Source organism: Coturnix japonica, chromosome 20 (genome assembly GCF_054131305.1).
Source record: "Coturnix japonica strain WE chromosome 20, WE-NBRP24, whole genome shotgun sequence".
Classification (NCBI taxonomy): Eukaryota; Metazoa; Chordata; class Aves; order Galliformes; family Phasianidae; genus Coturnix; species Coturnix japonica.
In genome coordinates this window covers 10,557,867-10,577,538 of record NC_140682.1, presented here as the reverse complement: position 1 = coordinate 10,577,538, position 19,672 = coordinate 10,557,867, and the positions used below count along the sequence as shown (strand labels likewise).

General features: G+C 55.4%; 1 long non-coding RNA gene across 1 annotated transcript; it reads left to right on the top strand.

The window, feature by feature from the left end:
• The first annotated feature begins 5,183 nt into the window (after positions 1-5,183).
• LOC146757651 (uncharacterized) lies at positions 5,184-8,193 on the top strand. The gene is made up of 4 exons (XR_014936045.1): positions 5,184-5,397; positions 5,699-5,822; positions 6,731-6,832; positions 7,623-8,193. It is a non-coding gene; the product is annotated as an uncharacterized LOC146757651 (long non-coding RNA).
• Positions 8,194-19,672: the final 11,479 nt, after the last annotated feature.

Here is a 19,672-nt window from a genome sequence, read left to right as displayed (position 1 = left end):
GGGATGTGGAACTTATGGGGCAGGAGTTTACACTTGTGGGGCAGGAGGTGGAAGTTGTGGGGCTGGACGTGGCACTTGTGGGGCGGGAGGTGGCACTTGTGGGACGAGAGGTGGCACTTGTGGGGCGTTACGTGGAAGTTGTGGGGCAGGAGGTGGCACTTTTGAGGCAGGAGGTGGCACTTGTGGGCCAGGAGATGGAAGTTGTAGGGTGGGAGGTGGCACTTGTGGGGTGGGAGGTGGTAGATGTTGGGCGTGTAGTCGCACTTGTGGGTCGGGAGGTGGAAGTTGTGGGGCAGGAGGTGGAAGTTGTGGAGCGGGAGGTGGCATTTGTGGGGCGAAAGGTGGCATTTGTGGGGCAGGAGGTTGCACTTGTGGGGCAGGAGGTTGCACTTGTGGGGCAGGAGGTGACACTTGTGGGGCGGAAATTGGAACTTGTTGGGAGGGAAGAGGTACTTGTGGGGCAGGAAGTGGCTCTTGTCGGGCAGGAGGTTGCACTTGTGTGTCAGGAGGAGGAAATTGGGCGGTCAGTGACACTTGTGGGGCAGGAGGTGGATTATTTGGGGGGGAAGGTGGCAGTGGTGAGCCAAAATGTGGCACTTGTGGGGCAGGAGCTGGCACTTCAGGGGAATGAGCTGGCAATTGTAGGGCAGGAATTGGCACTTGTGGTGCAGGGGGTGGTCGTTGTGGGGCAGGAGGTGGCACTTGTGGGGCAGGGGTGGATGATGTGGGGCAGGAGGTGGCACTTGTGGGGCAGGGGGTGGATGATGTGGGGCAGGAGGTGGTCGTTGTGGGGCAGGAGGTGGTCGTTGTGGGGCAGGAGGTGGCACTTGTGGGGCAGAAGATGGATGATGTGGGACACGACCTTGCACTTGTGGGGCATGAACTGGCACTTGTTGGGCAGGAGGTGGCACTTGTGGGGAAGGAGGTGGCACTTGTGAGGCGGGATGTGGAAGTTGTGGGGCGGGTTGTGGCAGCTGTGGGGCTGGAGGTGTCACTTGTGCAGCGGGAAGTGGCACTTGTAAGGCAGGAAGTAGCACTTGTGGGGCAGGAGGTGGCACTTTTGGAGCGTGAGGTGGATGTTGTGGGGCAGGAGTTGGCACTTGTGGGGCGAGAGTTGGCACTTGTGGGGCAGGAGGTTGCACTTGTGGGGTGGGATGTGGTACTAGTGGGGCGGGAGGTGGCACTTGTTGGGGGGGTGGTGGCAATTGTGGGGCAGGAGGTGGCACTTGTTGGGCGAGAGTTGCAATTGTGAGACGGGAGGTGGCAATTGTGGGGTGGGAGGTGGCACTTGTGGGGCAGGAGGTGGCAATTTTGGAGCAGGACGTGGATTATGTGGGGCACGAGGTGGCACTTGTGGGGCAGGATGTGGAAGTTGTGGGTCAGGAGGTGACATTTGTGGAACAGGAGGTGGATGATGTGGGTAAGGAGGTGGTTGATGTGGAACAGTAGGTGGCACCTGTGGGGCAGGAGATGGCACTTGTGGGGCGGGAGGTAAAAATTGTGGGGCGGGAGGTGGAAATTGTGGGGCAAGGGGTGGCAGTTGCGGGGCTGGGGGCGGCACTTGTGGGGCAGTGTGTGGCACATGAGGGGCGGGAGGTGGCACTTGTGGGGCAGGAGGTGGCACTTGTGGGGCGGGAGGTGGCAGTTGTGGGGCAGGAGTTGGCACTTGTGGGCTGGGTCATAGCACTTGTTGGGCAGGGGTTGGCACTTGTGGGGCAGGAAATGTTACTTGTTGTGCAAGAAGTGGCTCTTGAAGGGCAGGAGATGGCACTTGTGGGGCAGGAGTTAATTCTTGTGGATCTGGAGGTGGCACTTGTGGGCCTGGCGGTTGCACTTGTGAGGCGGGAGGTGGAAGTTGTGGGGCGGGTGGTGGCAGTTGTGGGGCTGGAGGTATCACTTGTGCGGCAGGAAGTGGCACTTGTGGAGCAGAAGGTGGCACTTGTGGGGAAGAGGTGACACTTGAGGGGCAGGAGCTGGCACTTGTGGGGCAGAAGTTGGCACATGTGGGTCGGGAGGTGGCACTTGTGGTGCGGGAGGTGGCACTTGTGGGGCGGGAGGTGGAACTTGTGGGTCAGGAGTTGGATTTGTGGGGCGGGTTGTGGCACTTGTGGGGCGGGAGGTGGCACTTGTGGGGCGTGAGGTGGAAGTTGTGGGGCGGCAGGTGGCAATTGTGGGTCAGGAGGAGGCATTTGTGAGGCAGGAGGTGGATGATGTGGGGCAGGAAGTGGCACTTGTGGGGAAGTAGGTAGCACTTGTGGGGCAGGAAGTGGCACTTGTGGGGCAGGAGGTGGCACTTGTGTGGCAGGAGGAGGCACTTGTGGGGCAGGAGGAGGCACTTGTGGGGCAGGAGGAGGCACTTGTGGGGCAGGAGGAGGCACTTGTGGGGCGGGAGGTGGCACTAGTGGAGCAGGAGGTGGCACTTGAGGGGCGGGAGGTGGAAGTTGTGATGCAGGAGGTGGTACATGTGGGGCGGGAGGTGGAAGTTGTGATGCAGGAGGTGGTACATGTGGGGCGGGATGTGGCACTCGTGAGCAGGGAGGTGGCACTTGTGGAACTTGTAGCAGGTGTAACTTGTCGGGCAGGAGGTGGCACTTGTGGGGCAGGAGGTGGATGATGAGGGGCAGGAGCTGGCACTTGTGAAGCATGAGCTGGCACTTGTGGGGCAGGAATTGGCACTTGTGGGGCAGGAGGTGGATGATGAGAGGCAGGAGCTGGCACTTGTGAAGCATGAGCTGGCACTTGTGGGGCAGGAATTGGCACTTGTGGGGCAGGAGGTGGCACTTGTTGGATGGGAGGTGGTTGATATGGGGAAGGAGGTGGCAATTGTGCGGTTCGAGGTGGCACTTGTGGAGCAGGAGGTGGAAGTTGCGGGGTAGGAGTTGGCACTTGTGGGGTGGGAGGTGGCACTTGTGGGGCAGGAGGTGAATGATGTGGGGCAGGAATTGGCACTTGTGGGTCGGGAGGTGGCACTTGTGGAGCGGGAGGTGGCACTTGTGGGGCAAAATGCAACACTTGTGGGGCAGGAGTTGTAACTTGTGGGGCAGGAGGTGGAAGTTGTGGAACAGAAGGTGGCAATTGTGGGGCGGGTGGTGGCACTTGTGGGGCGGGATGTGGCACTTGTGGGGCGGAGGTGGGACTTGTGGGGCCAGAGGTTGAGGTTGTGGTTCGGGAGGTGGCACTTGTGGAGCAGGAGCCTACACTTGTGGGGCAGAATGTGGCACTTGTAAGGCAGGACGTTGAAATTGTGGAGCAGGTTGTGGCACTTGTCGGGCAGGAGGTGGAAATTGTGGGGCAGGAGGTCGCACTTGTGGGCCAGGAGTTGGAAGTTGAGTGACGGGAGGTGGCACTTGTGGGGCAGGTTGTGGAAGTAGTGGGGCGGGAGGTTGCACTTGTGAGACAGGAGGTGGCACTTGTGGGTCGGGAGGTGGCACTTGTGAGGCGGGAGGTGGCACTTGTGGGGCAAAATGCAACACTTGTGGGGCAGGAGTTGTAACTTGTGGGGCAGGAGGTGGAAGTTGTGGAACAGAAGGTGGCACTTGTGGGGCGGGTGGTGGCACTTGTGGGGCGGGATGTGGCACTTGTGGGGCGGGAGGTGGGACTTGTGGGGCCAGAGGTTGAGGTTGTGGTTCGGGAGGTGGCACTTGTAGAGCAGGAGCCTACACTTGTGGGGCAGAATGTGGCACTTGTAAGGCAGGATGTTGAAATTGTGGAGCAGGTTGTGGCACTTGTGGGGCAGGAGGAGGAAATTGTGGGGCAGGAGGTGGTAATGGTGGGGCAGGAGGTCGCACTTGTGGGCCAGGAGTTGGATGTTGTGGGGCTGGAGAATGTGGAACTTGTGAGGCAGGAGGTGGAAGTTGTGGTGCGGGAGGTGGAAGTTGTAGGGCGGGAGGTGGCACTTGTGGGGCGGGAGTTGGAAGTTGAGTGACGGGAGGTGGCACTTGTGGGGCAGGTTGTGGAAGTTGTGGGGCGGGAGGTTGCACTTGTGAGACAGGAGGTGGCACTTATGGGGCAGGAGTTTGGACCTGTGGTTTAAGAAATGGCATTTGTTTGCAGGAGGTGGTACTTGTGGGGCAGGTAGTGGTACCTGTGGGGTGGGGGTGTAACTTGTGGGGCAGGAGGTGGTGATAGAGGGACGGAAGGTGGCATTTTATGGCGGGAGGTGGCACTTGTAGGGCAGGATGTGGAAGTTGTGAAGCGGGAGGTGGCACTTGTGTGGCGGGAGGTGGAATTTGTGGGGTGGTATGCAACAGATGTGGGGCAGGAAATGGCACTTGTGGAGCAGGAGGTGGAAGTTGCGCGTCAGGATTTGGCACTTGTGGGGTGGGAGATGGCACTTGTGGGGCAGGACGTGGCACTTGTGTGTCTGGAGGTTAAACTTGTGGGGCGGGAGGTGGCACTTGTGGGGCGGGAGATGGCACTTGTGTGTCTGGAGGTTAAACTTGTGGGGTGGGAGGTGGCACTTGTGGGGAAAGAGGTGGCACTTGTGGGGCAGGAGGTGGCAAATGTGGTGCAGCAAATGGCACTTGTGGGGCAGGAGTTGGCACATGTGGGATAGGAGGTGGCACTTGTGGGGCAGGAGGTGGATGATGTGGGGCAGGAGCTGGCAATTGTGAAGCATGAGCTGGCACTTTTAGGGCTGGAATTGGCACTTGTGCCACGGGAGGTGGCACTTGTGGGGTGGGAGGTGGATGATGTGGGGCAGGAGGTGGATGTTGCGTGGCAGGATTTGGCCCTTGTGGGGCGGGAGATGGCACTTGTGGGGCAGGACGTGGCACTTGTGGAGCGGGATGGGGCACTTGTGGGGCCTGAGGTGGCACTTGTAGGGCAGGAGGTGGCATTTGTGGGGCGGGAGGTGGAAGCTGTGAGGCAGGGGGTGGCACTTGTAAGGCAGGAGGTAGAACTTGTGGGGCAGGAGTTGGCACTTGTGGGGCGCGAGTTGGCACTTGTGGGGCAGGTAGTTGCATTAGTGGGGCAGGAGTTGGCACTTGTGGGTCAGGTGGTGGCACTTGTGGGGCGGGATGTGGAAGTTGTGGGGCGTGAGGTGTCACTTGTGGGGCGGAAGTTGACACTGTTGGGGTGTGAGGTGGCACTTGTGGGGCGGAAGGTGGAATGTATGGGGTGGGAGGTTGGGCTGCTGAGGCCGGGCTGGTTTTCCATTTCTTTATAAACTGGGGTGCATCCACAGCAGCACTTATCTCCTGTTTTTGTTGTTGCTGTTGTTCAAGATAATTAAAGGATGCTACGTCTGTGTTTGTTGTCATCCTGCTTTCTTTTCTCTGTCTTGCAGGTCAGCTCGTGCTAGAAGTCGATGGTATCGCTGTATGAATCAAGAGCAGTTTAGGAGCAGCTGCTGATGGAAGAAACGAAGTCCAGGCTAATAAATGGAAGTATCTTCTGGTAAGGTGTCAAAGGTGGCAGTCATCATTAAAACCGAAGGGCTGGCTCATCCGAGTGCTTGCTGACTGATGCTTGGGAGTATCTCGTTCTCCAGCTGTATGATACGGAAGCTAAATATGCTGAGCCGTTACAGCTTGTGCTGAAGTTGTGATTGTGCTCCCAGATGTTTCCTTTAGTGGTAAATCATGTTCTGGCACTGTGGTAGTCCTATCTCTGGCATGATCAGGAGCCTGGAGCACCGTGTCTGGTTGCGAGCCTTGTGTGCCTGTTTCCATGAACCTTGCTTTCTTTCTCTCTTCAGAGTAAGGGCAGGGTGCTTCCTTGCTTTTGGTGGATTCATTCAGGAGGCTGTCAGAAGGCCAATTGCAGTGTTCATAACACGGAGGGACACAATGGGAATGGACTCTCGTTACCACCATGCAAAAGTGAGTTTCTTATGAGTGATATAATTTTGATTATTACTTCTGAGCAGTTGCAGTGTGATAGAGGATGTCACGAAACTATTTATTTGGGAGCACAGGGAAGAGTCATGAGAACCGAAAATGTAGTTTCTGTTTTGGCTGTCAAAATGGTGGAGTTTTTTTGGGAGGACAGTGTCTGGTCTTCCTGTTAGCAGGCCCCCTCTGAGAAATTGGGCTTTGCTTGCTGCTTTGCTGTGCCTACCTGCCTGCTCCCTGTGCTTGCTGTGTCTGATACCAGCGGTCATGGAACATGCTCCCTGAGGCTGTGGGCCTGGCCCTGAGCTGCTGCAGCTTAAAGGCCGTTTGAGTTTAGGTTGTCCTTCCTGGAGCATCGGGTTGGACTTGATAATCCTCGTGGTTCCTTTACAACTTGGGCTATTCTGTGGTTCTGTGGTCTTGGTGGTTTGCCTGGGAAATACCAGATGGTTTTATTCCCCCAATTTTTTATGGCATTTGAACTTGTTTCAATTCCAAATGTGGGAGAGGAGTTGGATAAGGGTAGGGTAAGGGTAAGGGTAGGTTGCTTTTTTCTTTTTCCTATTCTCCTAGGTATTTTCTGCCCATGTTGTGATAACTCTCTAACCAGAAATGTTCTTAATGCTCACGAAAAGGCTTTACTGGCAGCACACAATTTGACCATAGGACTGCTTGCTGGATTAATTTCTATGGATTGATTGTATGCTTTTTGAGGTGGTATGTTCAGTTTATCTTTTGAAAGGCTGTCAGCTTTTGAGGTCGCTGAGGTGTCTTGCTTTATCAGTCTCTAGCAGCTTGCTGGAGCTTGAAGTAGTTGAATCGTCCCATACAGAGCTGTTAAATAAAACCTTATAATCACTTTGTTTGTCACCTTACTGCCCTTCTTGTCTCCCTAGAGCCCAGCTGTCTTCCTGGGATTGCTGAGCAGCTGCCTTTCGCTGTCTCCTGCCTATCAGATCAAAAACCAGTGGTGTAAAACTGAGTTGGAATTTGGTGGCGTAAGTCCTTGAGTATTCTTTATTTCTGTAAAAGGCGCTGGATGTCTCAAGATGGAAGTCCAGATACCTACCCAAGTGTATTACAGCAATCACAGAATTTCTATTTCAGAGACTTTTTCAAAGCCCTTCAGATGGAAAGGCAAAGGGAAGTGCAACTTTGGAGTAGTAAATGGTGCTTATTAAAATGTAAAGAGGTCTAATTGGTGTAAATGGACTCCAGTCACACTGGTGTATAGCTTTCTTTATGAGGGTACTCAGGAATTCTTCTGACAATGAGTGATACAGTCCCAGCTCCAGGTGCGTGCTCAGCTTGGAAATGCATGCACATAGCTTTTGCTTGGCCAGCTGCTTTGACTGCATTGCACTACATCATCTTGTCTTGATCTCTTTGCTCCCTCCATCAAAAGTTTTGCTCGGCCTAGACTCGTTGCAGATACTGACTGTGTTATTTTGATCCACATGAGATCAATACAGAAATGAATACAGAAAATTAAGTAGGGTTGTGCAGCACGAATTTGAACGTCTATGGAGACCACCCTTTGTGGGACTCAGACTTGCAGAACTAGCTCCTTGAAGAGAGGGGCTCCCAAGGTATTAACCCATATAAACCGTTGCTCTTCAGCATCTTCCTTCGTCAGTAACATAGATGATGGCAGGTTTGCAGACGATACAAACTGAGCAGTGCAGTCAATATATTGTAGGGGAGGGAAGCCAACCAGAGGGACCGGGACAGGCTGGAGAGGTTGCGGGAGTCCCTTTATTTTCCTTTGTTGTTTCCTTCTGGTTACAGGGAGGTGTCCGTCCCTTCTGCCACTGTGAAGTTGCTGTGGGGAATGAAACCGTCTGCAATTGTGGAAGGAGGGTCACTGCATGAGGAGGGGCTGCACATTCAGACATATGGAAGTTGATGGGAGTGTTTGCCTACAGATGTGTTCTCAATTTCAGTCCCCCAAACCAATGAATTTCTGTATGAATGTGCTTTTACAGGCAAGATTCATTGACTTTAAAATGATACTGGTTTTGATGACGACGAGGGGGGCTGGGTGGTTGTACAGGGAAGACAATTGAATGCTGCCAGAGATCTGCGTTTATCAGGCAGGAAACAGTGGGCATTGGCCTCCCGTGAGCTGGGCTTGATACTGATCTACCGGGACTCTTCTGTCCTGGATATCTTCAGAGAACATTGTTCTAGCTGCTTGTAGTTGTAAGGCGTGGGAAAGGAAACAGTGGTAAAGAACTAAGAACCTGCAAGATAGTTTTGGATAGGGCGGTGGATGTAGTTTACCATGATTTCAGCAAGGCATCTGGTACTGTCTCCCAGGACATCCTTATAACAAGCTGAGCAAGCGTGGGATAGATGAGTGGACAGGGAGGTGGGTTGAGAAGTGGCTGACTGGCAGAGCACAGAGAGACGTTGTTGGCAGTGCAGAATCCAGGTGGAGACCTGTAACTAGCGGCGTCCCCCAGGGGTCAGTGCTGGGTCCGGTCTTGTTCAATATCTTCATCAACGACCTTGATGAGGAGATAGTGACCACCCTCAGCAAGTTTGTGATGACACGAAGTTGGGAGGACTGGCTGACACGCCTGAAGGCTGTGCTGCCATTCAGCGAGACCTGGACAGGCTGGAGAGCTGGGCAGTAAGAAACCGGATGAGGTTTAACAAAAGCAAGTGTAGAGTCTTGCACCTAGGGAGCAGTAATTGCATGCACCAGTACAGGCTGGGGGAAAAGCTGCTGGAGAGGAGCTCTGAAGAGAGGAACCTGGGTGTCCTGGTGGACGACAGATTGACCATGAGCCAGCAGTGTGCCCTTGTAGCCAAAAAAGCCGATGGAATACTGGGGTGTATTACAAAGAGCATGGACAGCAGGTCAAGGTGGCACTTGTGGGGAGGAAAATGGAAGTTGTGGGGCAGGGGGTGGCGATTGTGGGGCAGGGGGTGGCACTTGTGGGGTAGGATGTGGAAGTTCTTGAGCAGGAAATGGCAGTTGTGGAACAGGAGGTGGCATTTGTGGGTCAGGAGGTGGAAGATGTGAGGTGGGAGGTAAAAGTTGGGGGAAGGAGGAGGCACGTGTGGGGCAGGAGGTGGAAGTTGTGGGGCAGGAGGTGGAAGTTGTGGGGCAGGAGGTGGAAGTTGTGGGGCAGGAGGTGGAAGTTGTGGGGCGGAAGGTGGAAGTTGTGGGGCGGGAGGTGGAAGTTGTGGGGCGGGAGGTGGAAGTTGTAAGGTGGGAAATAGCACTTGTGGGGTGGGAGGCGGCACTTGTGTGGCAGGAGGTGGGACACTTGTGTGGAGGGAGGTGGCACTTTTGGGGCAGGAGGTGGCACTTGAGGGGCAGGAGGTGGAAGATGTGAGGCAGGAATTGGCATTGCAGTGCGGGATGTGGAACTGGTGGGGCAGGAGATGGCACTTGTGGGGCTGGTGGTGGCACTTGTGGAGCGGGAGGTGGCACTTGTATGGCAGGAGGTGGCACTTGTGGGCCGGGAGGTGGATGATGTGGGGCAGGATGTGGCACTTGTGGGGTGGGAGCTGGTAATAGTGGGGTGGGAGGTGGCAGTTGTGGAGCAGGATGTGGAAGATGTGGGGCTGGTTGTGGCACTTGTGGGGCTGGAGGTTGAAGTTGTGGGTCGGGAGGTGGCATTTGTAAAACAGGAGGTGGCACTTGTGGGGCAGGAGGTGGCACTTGTGGGGCAGGAGGTGGCACTTGTGGGTCATGAGGAGGAAGTTGGGCAGTTAATGACACTTGTGGGGCGGGAGGTGGATGATTTGGAGCGGGAGGTGGCAGTTGTGTGGCAAAATGTGGCACTTGTGGGGCATGAACTGGCACTTGTGGGGCATGAACTGGCAATTGTGGGGCAGAAATTGGCACTTGTGGGGCAGGAGGTGGATGATGTGGGGCAGCAGTTGACACTTGTTGGGTAAGAGGTGGATGATGTGGGGCAGGAGGTGGCAATTGTGGAGCAGGAGGAGGATGTTGCGGGTCAGGGTTTGGCACTTGTGGGGCAAGAGGTTGAATTTGTGGGGTGGTAGGTGGCTAATGTGGGGCAGGAAATGGCACTTGTGGGGCAGGAGTTGGCACATGTGGCACAGGAGGTGGCACTTATGGGGCAGGAAATGGCACCTGTGGGGCAGGAGTTGGAACCTGTGGGGTAAGAAATGGCACTTGTTGGGCAGGTGGTGGCACTTGTGGGGCGGGAGGTGGCACTTGTGGGGCAGGAAATGGCACCTGTGGGGCAGGAGTTTGGACCTGTGGTTTAAGAAACGGCATTTGTTTGCAGGAGGTGGCACTTGTGGGGCAGGAGTTTGGACCTGTGGTTTAAGAAATGGCATTTGTTTGCAGGAGGTGGTACTTGTGGGGCAGGTGGTGGTACCTGTGGGGTGGGGGTGTAACTTGTGGGGCAGGAGGTGGTGATAGAGGGACGGGAGGTGGCATTTTATGGCGGGAGGTGGCACTTGTAGGGCAGGATGTGGAAGTTGTGAAGCGGGAGGTGGCACTTGTGTGGCGGGAGGTGGAATTTGTGGGGTGGTATGCAACAGATGTGGGGCAGGAAATGGCACTTGTGGGGCAGGAGTTGGTAAATGTGGTACAGGAGGTGGTACTTGTGGGGCAGGAAATGGCACCTGTGGGGCAGGAGTTGGAACATGTGGTGTAAGAAATGGCACTTGTTGGGCAGGAGGTGACACTTGTGGAGCGGGAGGTGGAAATGTTGGGCGGGAGGTGGCACTTGTTAGACGAGAGTTGGAACTTGTGGGGCAGGAGGTGGCACTTGTGGGGCGGGAGGTGGCACTTGTGGAAATGGAGATGGCACTAGTGGGGCAGGTAGTGGCACTTGTGGGGCGGGATATGGAACTTATGGGGCAGGAGTTGACACTTTTGGGGCAGGAGGCGGAAGTTGTGGGGCTGGACATCGCACTTGTGGGGCGGGAGTTGGATGATGTGGAGCAGCAGCTGGCACTTGTGGGGAAGGAGGTGGCACTTGTTGGGCGGGAGGTGGAACTTATGGGGCGTTACGTGGAAGTTGTGGGGCAGGAGGTGGCTCTTTTGAGGCAGGAAGTGGCACTTGTGGGCCAGGACATGGAAGTTGTAGGGTGGGAGGTGGCACTTCTGGGGTGGGAGGTGGTAGATGTTGGGCAGGAGGTGGCACTTGTGGGGTGGGAGGTGGCACTTGTGGGGCAGGAGGTGGAAGTTGTGGAGCGGGAGGTGGCATTTGTGGGGTGAAATGTGGCACTTGTGGGGCAGGAGGTTGCACTTGTGGGGCAGGAGGTGGCACTTGTGGGGCGGAAATTGGAACTTGTTGGGAGGGAAGAGGTACTTGTGGGGCAGGAAGTGGATCTTGTTGGGCAGGAGCTGGCACTTGTGGGGCAGGAGGTTGCACTTGTGTGTCACGAGGAGGAAGTTGGGCGGTCAGTGACACTTGTGGGGCAGGAGGTGGATTATTTGGGGGGGAGGTGGCAGTGGTGTGGACAAATGTGGCACTTGTGGGGCAGGAACTGGCACTTGTGGGGCAGGAGGTGGAAATTGCAGGGCTGGATTTGGCATTTTTTGGGCAGGAGGTGGCACCTGTTGGGCAAGAGGTGGCACTTGTGGGGCAGGTGCTGGCACTTGTGGGGCAGGTGCTGGCACTTGTGGGGCAGGAGGTGGCACCTGTTGGGCAGGAGGTGGCACTTGTGGGGCATGAGGTGGCAATTGTGGGGCAGGAATTGGCACTTGTGGGGCAGGAGGTGGCACTTGTGGGGCAGGAGGTGGCACTTGTGGGGCAGGAGGTGGCACTTGTATGGCAGGAATTGAAACTTGTGGGGTGGGATGGGGTACCTGTGTGGCAGGAGGTGGCACTTGTGGGGCAGGATGTGGCGCTTGTGGGGCAGGATGTGGCACTTGTGGGGCAGGAGCTGGCACTTGTTGGGCAGGTGTTGGCACTTGTGGGGCAGGAGGTGGAAGTTGTGGGGCGGTAGGTTGCACTTGTGCGTGGGAGGTGGATGTTGTGGGGCAGGAAATGGCACCTGTGGGGCAGGAGGTGGCGCTTTTGGGGGAGGTGGTGGCATATGTTGGGCGAGAGGTGAAACTTATGGGGCAGGAGGTGGCACTTGTAGGTCAAGAGGTGGAACTAGTTGGGCAGGAGGTGACACTTGTGGGGCAGGAGGTGTCAGTTGTTTGGCGGGAGGTGGCACTTGTGGGGCAGGAGGTGGAACTTGTTGGGCAGGAGGTGACACTTGTGGGGCAGGAGGTGTCAGTTGTTTGGTGGGAGGTGGCACTTGTAGGGCAGGAGGTGGCACTTGTGGGGCAGGAGGTGTCAGTGGTTTGGCGAGAGGTGGCACTTGTGGGGCTGGAGGTGGCACTTGTGGAGAAAGGAGGTGGCACTTGTGGGGAAGGAGGTGTCACTTGTATGGCAGGAATTGAAACTTGTGGGGTGGGATGGGGTACCTGTGGTGAAGGAGCTGGCACTTGTGGGGCAGGAGCTGGCACTTGTGGGGCAGGAATTGGGACTTGTGGGCAGGAAGTGGATGATGTGGTGCAGGAGCTGGCACTTGTGAAGCATGAGCTGGCACTTGTGGGGCAGGAATTTGCAGTTGTGGGGCAGGAGCCAACACTTGTGGGGCAGAACGTGGCACTTGTGGGGCAGGAGGTTGAAGTTGTGGTGCAGGATGTAGCACTTGTGGGGCAGGAGCTGTAAATTGTCTGGCAAGATATGGCACATGTGGGGCAGGAGGTTGCACTAGTTTGGCAGGAGGTGGCACTTGTGGGGCGGGATGTGGATGATGTGGGGCAGGAGGCTGTCTTTGTGGGGTTGGAGTTGGCACTTGCGGGGCAGGTAGTTGATGATGTGGGGCAGGAGCTGGCACTTCTGAAGCATGAGCTGGCACTTGTGGGGCAGGAGCTGGCACTTGTGAAGCATGAGCTGGCACTTGTGGGGCAGGAGGTGGCACTTGCAGGGTGACAGGTGGCACTTGTGGGGCGGGAGGTGGCACTTGTGGGGCAGGAGGTGGCACTTGTGGGGCAGGAAATGGCACCTGTGGGGCAGGAGGTGGCGCTTTTGGGGGAGGTGGTGGCATTTGTTGGGCGAGAGGTGAAACTTATGGGGCAGGAGGTGGCACTTGTAGGTCAAGAGGTGGAACTTGTTGGGCAGGAGGTGACACTTGTGGGGCAGGAGGTGTCAGTTGTTTGGTGGGAGGTGGCACTTGTGGGGCAGGAGGTGGCACTTGTGGGGCAGGAGGTGGCACTTGTATGGCAGGAATTGAAACTTGTGGGGTGGGATGGGGTACCTGTGGTGAAGGAGCTGGCACTTGTGGGGCAGGAGCTGGCACTTGTGGGGCATGAACTGGCACTTGTGGGGCATGAACTGGCACTTGTGGGCAGGAAGTGGATGATGTGGTGCAGGAGCTGGCACTTGTGAAGCATGAGCTGGCACATGTGGGGCAGGAATTTGCAGTTGTGGGGCAGGAGCCTACATTTGTGGGGCAGAACGTGGCACTTGTGGGGCAGGAGGTGGCACTTGTGGGGCAGGAGCTGGCACTTGTGGGGCTGGAGGTGGCACTTGTGGGGCGGAAATTGGAAATTGTTGGGAGGGAAGAGGTACTTGTGGGGCAGGAAGTGGCTCTTGTCTGGCAGAAGCTGGCACTTGTGGGGCAGGAATTGGCAGTTGTGGGCCAGGAGCCTACACTTGTGGGGCAGAACGTGGCACTTGTTGGGCAGGAGGTTGAAGTTGTGGTGCAGGATGTAGCACTTGTGGGGCAGGAGCTGTAAATTGTCTGGCGAGATATGGCACTTGTGGGGCAGGAGGTTGCACTAGTTTGGCAGGAGGTGGCACTTGTGGGGCGGGATGTGGCACTTGTGGGGCGAGAGGTGGCACTTGTGGGGCAGAAGGTGGATGATGTGGGGCAGGAGCTGGCAATTGTGAAGCATGAGCTGTCACTTTTGGGGCAGGAATTGTCAGTTGTGCGGCAGGAGTTGGCACTTGTGGGGCAGGATGTGGCACACGGGCAGGAGTTGGCACTTGTGTGGTGGGATGTTGAAGTTGTTGGGCGGGAGGTGGCACTTGTGGGGCTGGAAGTGGCAGTTGTAGGGCTGGAGGTGGCACTTGTGGAATTGGAGTTGGCACTAGTGGGGCAGAAGGTGGAAGTTGTGGGGAAGTATTTGGCACTTGTGGGGCAAGAGGGGGAACTTGTGGGGCAGGAGGTGGCATTTGTGGAGCATGAGTTGACACTTGTGGGGCGGGATGTGGCACTTGTGGGGCAGGAGGTGGATGATGTTAGGCTGGAGCTGGCGCTTGTGAAGCATGTGCTGGCACTTGTGGGGCAGGAAATGGCACTTGTTGTGCAGGAGGTGGCACTTATGGGTTTGAAGGTGGATGATGTGGGGCAGGAGGTGACACATGTGGGGCAGGAGGTGGATGATGTTAGGCTGGAGCTGGCGCTTGTGAAGCATGTGCTGGCACTTGTGGGGCAGGAAATGGCACTTGTTGTGCAGGAGGTGGCACTTATGGGTTTGAAGGTGGATGATGTGGGGCAGGAGGTGACACATGTGGGGCAGGAGATGGCACTTCTGGGGCAGGAGGTGGAAGTTGTGGGGCAGGATTTGGTACTTGTGGGGTGGGAGGTTGCACTAGTGGGGCTGGAGTTGGCACTTGTGGGGCGGGAGGTGGCACTTGTGGGGCAGGAGGTGGCACTTGTGGGATGGTAGGTGGAACTTGTGGGGCAAGACTTGGAACTTGTGGTGCAGGAGATATCACACGTTGGGCAGGAGTTGGCACTTCCTCAAAGAAACCCATAGCGACCCCATAGTCACCCATAGCGCCCCATAGGAACACAAAGATACCCCATGGAACCCCATAGACACCCCATAGTGACCCATAGGGGCCCAAAGAGACCCCATAGCACCCCATAGCTACTCCATAGTGCCCCATAGCAGCCCATGGAGCCTCATAGACACTCCATTGTGCCCCACAGCACCCCATTGCACCCCATAGGGACCCATAGACACAGCATACTGCTCCATAGAGCCCCATAGACACCCCATAGTTCCCCACAGCACCCCATAGCAGCCCACAGTGCTCCATAGACACCACATAAGGCCCTACAGCCACACCATAGAGCCCAATTGAACCACATAGACACCCCATATCGCCCCATAGTGCCTGTAGACACCCTATAGAGCCCCATAGAGACCCACTGAACCCCATACAGACCCCATGCAGACCCCATAGAGCCCCACAGACAACCCATAGATCCCCAAAGACATCCCAAAGACTCCCCATAGAACCCCATAGGGACCTCATAGCGCCCCATAGAGACCCCATTCTTCCGCATAGAGCCCCATAGCAAACCATAGCACCCCATAGTCACCCATAGCGCCCCATAGGAACCCAAGAATACCCCAATGCACCCCATAGCCACCCTACAGCACCGCATAGCCACCCCATAGAGCCCCATAGACACCACATAGTGACACATAGCGCCCCATAGGGGCACAAAGAGACCCCAAATCATCCCATAGCTACTCCACAGTGCCCCATAGCAGCCCATGGAGCCTCATAGACACTCCCTTGTGCCCCACAGCGCCCCATTGCACCACATAGGGACCCATAGACACCCTATACTGCTCCATAGAGCCCCATAGCACCCCATAGTGCCTCACAGCACCCCATAGCACAACATAGTGCCACATAGACACCACATAAGGACATATAGCCGCACCATAGAGCCCCATAGACATCACATAGAGCCCCGTAGGCAACCCATTGTGCCCCATAGAGCTCCCATAGCCACCCATAGAAACTCACTTTGCCACATAGACACACCATAGCGTTCCATAGACACCCCATAGAAACCTCAGAACGCCCCATAGAACCCTATAGAGCTCCATAGGCACCCCATAGAGCCCCATAGAGAACTTATAGAGGCACATAGCAACCCATAGGGGGGACATTGGGACACATAGGGACACATAGTGACCCATAGGGAGACACTGGGACCCATAGGGTGACATTGGGACACATAGGGACACCATGGATTACAGTGGGGGACAGTGATACCCGTAGAGACACATAGAGACTCTGCTGAGACCCATAAGAGACCCCATAGAGGCACATAGGGACCACATTGAAACCCATAGATACCCATAGGAGGACATTTAAGCCCGTAGATACAAATAAGAGACCCCATAGAGGCACATAGCTACCCATAGGGGGGATATTGGGACACATAGGGACACATAGTGACTCATAGGGAGACACTGGGACCCATAGGGGGACATTGGGACACATAGAGATCCCATGGATTACCGTGGGGGACAGTGAGACCAATAGAGGCACATAGGGACCACATTGAAACCCATAGATACCCATAGGAAGACATTTGGGCCCAGAGATACCCATAAGAGACCACATAGAGACCCCATAGACGTACATAGCAACCATAGTGTGGACTTTGGGACACAGAGGTACCCCATGGATTACAGTGGGGAACAGTGAGACCCGTAGAGACTCATAAGGGCTCCACTGATACCCATAAGAGACCCCATAGAGGCACATTGGGACCTCATTGAAACCCATAGGTACCCATAGGAAGACATTTGGGCCCAGAGATACCAATAAGAGTCCCCATAGAAACCCCAAAGGGGGCCATTGGGACACATAGGGGGGACATTCGGCACTTAGGAACACATAGTGACCCATAGGGAGACACTGGAACCCATAGGGGTATATTGGGACACATAGGGACCACATGGAACATAGTGGGGGACAGTGAGACCCATAGAGACACATAGGGACTCTACTGTAACCCTTAAGAGACCCCATAGAGGCACATAGGGACGTAATGTAACCTATGGATACCAATAGGTAGATATTTTGGCCCAGAGATACGCGTAGGAGACCCCATGGAGACACTTAGCAACACATAGGAGGGACATTGGGACACATAGGGACACATTGTGACCCATAGGCTGACACTGGGACCAATAGGGGGGACATTGGGACACATAGGGACCCCATGGATTTCAGTGTGGGACAGTGAGACCCATAGAGACACATAGGGACCTCGCTGAGACCCATAAGAGACCCCATAGAGTCACATAGGGACTGCATTGAAACCCATAGATACCCATAGGAAGACATTTGGGCCCTGAGATATCCATAAGACCCCATAGAGACCCCATGGAGACCCCATAGTGGCACATAGCAACAAATAGGGGGGACATTGGGACACATAGGGATCCCATGGATTACAGTGGGGGACAGTGAGACCCATAGAGACACATAGGGACACTGCTGAGACCCATAAGAGACCCCATAGAGGCACATAGGGACCACACTGAAACCCATAGGTACCCATAGGAATACATTTGGGTCCAGAGATACCCATAAGAGACCCCACAGAGGCACATAGCAACCCATAGGGGAGATGTTGGGACACATAGAGACTCATTAGTGACCCAAAGGGAGTCACTGGGACCCATATGGATACATAGAGATCCATAGGGGGACATTGGGACACATAGGAACCCCATAGAGAGACATAGAGACACATAGGGACCCATTTAGAGGCATAATAACCCCATAGAGACCTATAGGGACAGCTAGAGACCCAAAGAGAAACATTGGGACCCAAAGGGGCTGTGTGGGAGATTGGTAATCACAGCCTGAACCTCTGATTAATCAGCTGAGGCAAGTGTGGGGTCAGCTGCGGGAGCACAGGTGAGAGTAATGGAGCTGTGCTCCCGGGAGGGCTGGAGCTCGACTCCACCTCCTCTGAGACCTCATTTAAGGGCTGACCCTCACTCGAGCCGCTTTCCATTATCTTTCCGAGCTCCCTGTTACCGGGTGAGGTCCCAGAAGACTGGAGGCTTGCCAACGTGACTCCCATTTCCAAGCAAGGTTGTCAGGAGGATCCGGGCAACTCCAGGCCTGTTAGCCTGACCTCGGTGCCAGGGAAGGGAATGGAACGAATTGTCTTGAGGGAGATGACAGATGCGGCAGGTGTGGGATGAGCAGGAGATCAGACCTAGCCAGCATGGGTTCGTGAAGGGCAGCTCCTGCTTGACCAATCTGATCTCCTTCTACGATCCTGTGACCCATCTGATGGATGAAGGAAAGAAAGGCTGTTGATGTGCTCTACTTGGACTTCAGCAAAGCCTTCACAACTGTCTCCCATGCTATTCTCCTACAAAAGCTGGCAGCCCTTTTCCAACCTTGAGAATTCTGTGATTCTGTGAGGCAGCATCTCTTGGACATCGCTCTGCAGTGAAGACCGCCCCAGCTTCCTCAGCGAAGGCATCACCACTGGTGAGTTTCTCTCTCGCTTAGAACCTCTGTACATTTGTTACCATCTTTGTTACCATCTGTATAGTTACCCCCTAGACAGGGGGACATAGAGAGACACTGGGACCCATAGGGACCCATAGAGATCCAGAGGAAGACATTGGGACCCATAGAGAGACACTGGGACCCATAGGGACACATAGAGACCCATAGACAGTCATTGGGAGCCATGAGGATAAATTGAGACCCTTAGAGACCCCATTGAGACCCATAGTGCCTCAAAGAATCCCATAGCGACCCCATAGTCACCCATAGCGCCCCATAGGAACACAAAGATACCCCATAGAGCCCCATAGACACCCCATAGTGACCCATAGGGGCCCAAAGAGACCCCATAGCACCCCATAGCTACTCCATAGAGCCCCATAGCAGCCCATGGAGCCTCATAGACACTCCATTGTGCCCCACAGCACCCCATTGCACCCCATAGGGACCCATAGACACAGCATACTGCTCCATAGAGCCCCATAGACACCCCATAGTTCCCCACAGCACCCCATAGCAGCCCACAGTGCCCCATAGACACCACATAAGGCCCTACAGCCACACCATAGAGCCCAATTGAACCACATAGACACCCCATATCGCCCCATAGTGCCTGTAGACACCCCATAGAGCCCCATAGAGACCCACTGAACCCCATACAGACCCCATGCAGACCCCATAGAGCCCCACAGACAACCCATAGATCCCCAAAGACACCCCATAGACTCCCCATAGAGCCCCATAGGGACCTCATAGCGCCCCATAGAGACCCCATTCTTCCGCATAGAGCCCCATAGCAAACCATAGCACCCCATAGTCACCCATAGCGCCCCATAGGAACCCAAGGATACCCCAAAGCACCCCATAGCCACCCTACAGCACCGCATAGCCACCCCATAGAGCCCCATAGACACCACATAGTGACCCATAGCGCCCCATAGGGGCACAAAGAGACCCCAAATCATCCCATAGCTACTCCACAGTGCCCCATAGCAGCCCATGGAGCCTCATAGACACTCCCTTGTGCCCCACAGCGCCCCATTGCACCCCATAGGGACCCATAGACACCCTATACTGCTCCATAGAGCCCCATAGCACCTCATAGTGCCTCACAGCCCCCCATAGCACAACATAGTGCCACATAGACACCATATAAGAACATATAGCTGCGCCATAGAGCCCCATAGACATCCCATAGAGCCCCGTAGGCAACCCATTGTGCCCCATAGAGCTCCCATAGCCACCCATAGAAACTCATTTTGCCACATAGACACACCATAGCGTTCCATAGACACCCCATAGAAACCTCAGAACGCCCCATAGAACCCTATAGAGCTCCATAGGCACCCCATAGAGCCCCATAGAGAACTTATAGAGGCACATAGCAACCCATAGGGGGGACATTGGGACACATAGGGACACATAGTGACCCATAGGGAGACACTGGGACCCATAGGGTGATATTGGGACACATAGGGACACCATGGATTACAATGGGGGACAGTGATACCCGTAGAGACACATAGAGACTCTGCTGAGACCCAT